We start from the raw sequence: 5,737 nt of genomic DNA on the forward strand, positions 1-5,737 counted from the left end.
CGATCCCCCCATCACATCCTGTCTATTTAACATACTAAAGCGGAGAATCCCGTAGCATCTATTTGCTCTCTGACGTATACGAACAACGTATAAAGAAGTGTAACCAGTCGGACTCTCCTCCTGAAGATGGGCAGTATTACGCCCGAAACCGGTCGAGCTTTGAGGTAAAAATTTTAAAATGTTAAATGTAGTAAGAACGATAAGTGATGTGTTTTGTCCCGCGTCGCGTCGTATGAGTGATGTTAGTTCTTACGTTGCACGAAAATACCAAATATTGAAGTGAAGTTTCGTGATTTTCACATTTTAGTACTTTACAGACGAAGTTACAGTCCGATTACAGTAAAATTCAATAGGGTGTTACGAGGCAGCTAGACTTATCAGTTGACACTAATTTTGTGGAAATCGGGTCAGCCATCTCTGAGAAAAGGTTTTTCAAGGTAGCCCGTTCTTTTGAGACCAATTTTGTTCAAATCGGTTGTGTAGTTTTCGAGATAATGATGTTTTATGATTTTTACTATTTGATACATAACCTCGAAACTAAAAATCCGATTACAATGAAATTTAATAGGGTCTTATGGGACAATAAGACCTTTCATTTGCAATTAATTTCATGAAAATCGGTCCAGCCATCTCTGAGAAAAGTGAGTGAGAATAAAAATCTGCACATACACACACACACACACACACACACACACATACACACACACATACAGAAAATGCTCAGCTCGTAGAGCTGAGTCGAGTGATATATGCCATTCGGCCCTTTGGAGCACTTTCGGTTTTGCAAGTGATTGCTATACCTTTCTAGGAGAAAGGCAAAAAATGAAAGTTATAAATTAATTATCGAAAACAGCCCATTTAGAAAAACTGATTTTTTTTTATGAAAAATACGAAAGTTTTCCTGAACAACAAAACCGACCATGGAGAAATCAGAAAAAAAGTTATATTTTTTAAATTTTTTTTTCACAGGGTACATTTTTTTGGAGGAACGAAGTTATTATTTACAACTTTGCCAGATACACTATGCCAATCAAATAAACCGTTTTCACTGTAGACATATTCTTGATTCCTCATGGAGTGCTCTATAGGAAATTAAAAATATGTCTACAGTCGAAACGGCATAGTGTCTTCGGAAAAGTTGTAGATAATATTTTGTCCTTCCAAAAAAATATGCCTCTTAAAAAAAATAATTGAAAATAATTTTTTTTCAAAAAATTTTTTTTTTCAAAAAATGATAACTTATTTTTCTTGATTTCTATATGAACGGACTGGTATCATTATACAAGCTATTTCGAGAGACTAGTGATCAATTTCAAAAGATAAATTTTAATCATTTTGAACTCAGCCTTCCACAATTGAAAAAACGAGTCCCAGAGAGTAAATTTTTGCAAAAAAAAATTTTTTCAGATGACACCAATTCTCGACGTTTCATGCGTTTTTAAGTCATTAGGCATCAAAAAAAATGTTCGAAAACCGAAATTTCACGTACCCCCCCCCCCTTGGGTGATTTTTCGGTTTTCAAAAAAGCCAAACTTCAATCGCTTTGCGCCACCCCATTTTAAGTCCGATTGAGCTGAAATTTTGCACAGGGTGTTTTTTCGAGCAGGTGAACATGTTGTATAGGGTTTTTTTTTTGAAATTCGAGATGGCCATTTTGGGTGGCACCCTACTATATATAGGGCATCCCTGGTCAGAATGTCTATTGAAAAATATGTCGCACGTTTGATGATTAACAAAAAGCGTCATTCAATGAATTATATACTATACTCAGTGAATCAGTGAATACTTAAACAACCCAATTGACACCCTGATGTGAAATACTGTGAAATATTGAAAGAGGGCTGTGATGATGATAAAGATAACACCGTATTCCGTCTCACTTCCACTCGGCATCGCAAAGGAGAAATGCGGTAGTGATCAGGGTCACAAACGTGTTATGAAAGCGCTTAAGCGGAATCCCAATGCGTCGGTCAGGGATGTGGCCAAAAAGTTAAATCAGTCCAGGTTCTTCGTTCAGAGAGCCTAGAACCGGGAGGGACTCCACACGTACAAAGTGCAAAAGACTCCAAATCGTGACGGACGGCAAAATACGCTGGGAAAGTCACGGGCTCGAAAACTGTACACCCAGATGAGATTGAGTCTCACTGTCTCATTATGAATGATGAGACTAACATTAAGGCGTACTTTCGGCAACTTCCGAGGGGTTCTTCACTATATAGTGCAAGTTTCATGTTCCGGAAGTATTAAGGAAGCAAAACCTTCAAAGTTTGCCAAGTAATACCTGATTCGGCAAGCGATCTGAACCTGTGGCAAAGACCAGATCTTGTTGGAAGTTTCGGCAAAGCTTAACCTAGATCTAGCCAACGTTAGGACCATAAGTACATTCAGCAGGAATGGTACCAGGTTAATATTCTATGTGACGTTTCTCTAGTCCTGGATTGATCACGAACTGGAGGATAGGCATTGGCTACACCAATAGCGATCATCAATCGGTTTGTTATAGTGTAAATCACAACGGGAGTGTAATGCCATCGCCTAGAAATAAAAAAAATCACCCTGAGAAGATCAAGCGGTCTTTGAAAGAGCGCTCTGAGCGCACTTTCACAGAAATGCTCAAAGAGGCTGCTACCACCAAACTGGTTTCCCCGAATCTCTTTGAGGTCTTATCATCCGATGAGTCTGATTCTGACGATTCAGTTGGGGAACCTTTTTTTGTTGAACCCGGGAAGCCTAGGAAGAGAAAAAACCTCTCTTCTCCTAGACTTCCCAGGAAGGGACAGAGAAGGTCTCCATTTGAAATGACTGGTACTAAGAAACAAAAAAGTGCTGTAGAAAATCCGAAGCAAACTCCTCCGGGATTGGCAAGATTGAATTCTAGCAAGGAGTTTCCGGCACTTCCAGGAACATGAAAAAACCCAACTATTCCTTCTTTTTCGTCCAAGATTCAGCCACAATCTGGACTGCTGAAGTTTTCAGATATTGTGAACTGGGTTTTTTGAAACTTTCAACATAACTGTTCCTCCTAAAAGTCTTCTGCTGGCATTTTTACCAACAGTTTTAACGTTTTTGAAGCAGTTGACTGCTAAATGGCCCCTCCTTGCAGCGATCGTATCCTTCGATGGCTAATTCATCGGCTGATATGAAGGATTCTATCTCTATTTTAGAGTGGAATTGTAGAAGTATCATCCCCAAAATTGATTCATTTAAAGTTTTGATTAATAAGCGTAAATGCGATGCATTTTCCCTCTGTGAAACTTGGCTAACTTCGAATACTGATCTAAACTTCCATGATTTTAATATAATCCGCCTTGATCGAGATACCCCTTACGGAGGAGTACTTCTAAAGATTAAGAAGTGCTATTCTTTCTAACGTATAAACCTCCTCTCAGTCCCAGGCGTCGAAGCTGTCGCATGTCAAATGACAATACAAGGAAAAGAGCTTTGTATTGCCTAAATATATATTCCCCCCAGAGCACAGGTGGGGCAACGGCTGCTCTTTGATTTAATAGAACTTCGGTATCTTCAACAATAATTTTGCCGCTTCCTACAACCTCGATAATCCTGCTTCTGTTTACGTCGCAGAATTGGCTGCAATTCAGTACACCTTAGGGATTATCGAAAAAATGCCCACGGACCATTACTTCATCTTTACGGACAGTCTCAGTTCTATAGAGGCTTTTCGATCGATGAAAGATATAAGGCACTCTCCGTATTTCCTGGGGAAAATACGGGAACATCTGAGAACTTTATCCGAAAAATCTTCCCAGATTACCTTAGTGTGGGTCCCTTCTCACTGCTCGATACCGGGCAATGAGAAAGCGGACACTCGCTAAGGTGGGTGCAACAAACGGTGATATTTACGACAGATCAATTGCCTACAATGAATTTTTAAAACTTTCACGTCAGAGCACACTTGTCAACTGGCAGACCTCGTGGGATAAGGGAGAACTGGGAAGGTGGCTACACAACATCATCCCCAAGGTATCCACCAAACCTTGGTTTCGGGGGTTGGATGTAGGACGAGACTTCATTCGCGTGATGTCTCGGATTATGTCCAACCACTACGGGTTAGACGCACATCTACTGCGTATTGGGCTCACGGACAGTAATCATTGCGTTTGTGGATTGGGGTATCACGTGGTTTGAGTGTGCTGAATTCCGTGGCGCCAGATCTCTACATTTGGATACCCTTAGGGCCCGAGGAATACAACCCTATGTTCCAGTTCGTGATATCCTCGCTCAGCGAAACCTGCCATACATGCTACATGTTTATAGCTACTTGAAGAGCATCAAGGTGCCAATTTAATAAGCAAATTTATTTGTGAGGCCCCTTTTTTCTTAAAATATTTAGAGGTAACGTTCTGGAAAGTGACGAACAAAAAAAAGGTCGCCCTAGGACTAGGGGGCCCCTCGAGTCGGGTGGCCCGGGGCATTTGCCCCCTTTGCCTCTCCTCTAATCCGGGCCTGACTCCATAGCAGAGCATCAACGTTCCGGTGTCGTAGCACCAAATTTTGGAAAATTATTGCCAGAATCGAGTACTAGTAGTAACTAGTTTATGAGGGTCAGAAGTGTCCCCTTATCACCGTAGGGAACCCCCTAAGCCCAGTGTTTTTGAATGTCATGTACCACGGGCTGTTGAAAAGAATGGTCCTTGTAGGGGTTGTGATTGCCGGCTTCTCAGACGACATAACGCTAACTCCTATCAGTATCGCCATTAAGGAGGACGTAAAGTGCTTCGCCCAAAGTGACACAAGGGGCATATGAGGTACCAATCATCCTCGATGATCAGATGACAGCAGGAATGGTCCAATTCCGGTCGGTGGTATCATGTAGAAGCGAACTTCCATGTGACACAGATCCTGTCAGGCCATGGCTGCTTCAGGCAGTATCTGCATAGGTTCAGGCACACATCTTCCCCCTTATGTCCCGAGTGCATGGATGCGGAAGAGCTTACTTAGCATGCCTTGTTCGTTTGCCTCATTTACGCTCGCGAAAAGCAACATGATGGCAGTGAGGAAGCTGGACACTACTCCGGACAACCTAATACGAAGGGTGTACGAGGACTAGAATATATGGAGGGTTGCAAAACAGGCGTCGAATGACCAAAAAATAAAAACTGCCAGTGTCCAGGTTAGTTAGCTAAGAGGTATTAAAGAGCCTAGAGGGTACACAAAGCACAAAAGCTGCTCCCCGAAGCAATACCCAACAGTCGTTCCGGAGATTATTATGGCTGGAGACTGGGTTCTAGTTTATCAAACCCCACACTACCTAAGGTTGGTCTCTCAGGTGTTTGGCAAGCAAATTTTTCCTTCACCTGAAATAAGAAAGGAGCAGTCCAAGAACGAGTTTTTTGAAGGCCTATTTGGGATTCGGCTTTGTATTTCTACGATCTGTCGTTTTAAAAGTAAAATAACTATATCCTCTCAATAATAGAAATTCTAAGCAAATTTTGCTTCAATAAGCTCTCTTTTTAGTTAAGACATTAGTATTTAAGTTTGTTTTAAGATTATTTCGTTTTCCTTGACAAACAAATCAGAACGATTAGCCGTAATTGCGAAGGCAAACCAATCTTAGAATAGCTTATGATTTATTTTAAAATACTTAAACTACAAACAAAACTCGTTTATAAAAACACATAGCTGTTAAAAATTTTCGCTTTGAGCCCCCTAAACCCATCTTGTGCGCAAGGCTATTTGAGTAAATGTCATCTAAAGAAGTTTGGCAATTTAGCTCGTA

This window comes from Wyeomyia smithii, chromosome 2 (assembly GCF_029784165.1).
Source record: "Wyeomyia smithii strain HCP4-BCI-WySm-NY-G18 chromosome 2, ASM2978416v1, whole genome shotgun sequence".
Lineage (NCBI taxonomy): Eukaryota > Metazoa > Arthropoda > Insecta > Diptera > Culicidae > Wyeomyia > Wyeomyia smithii.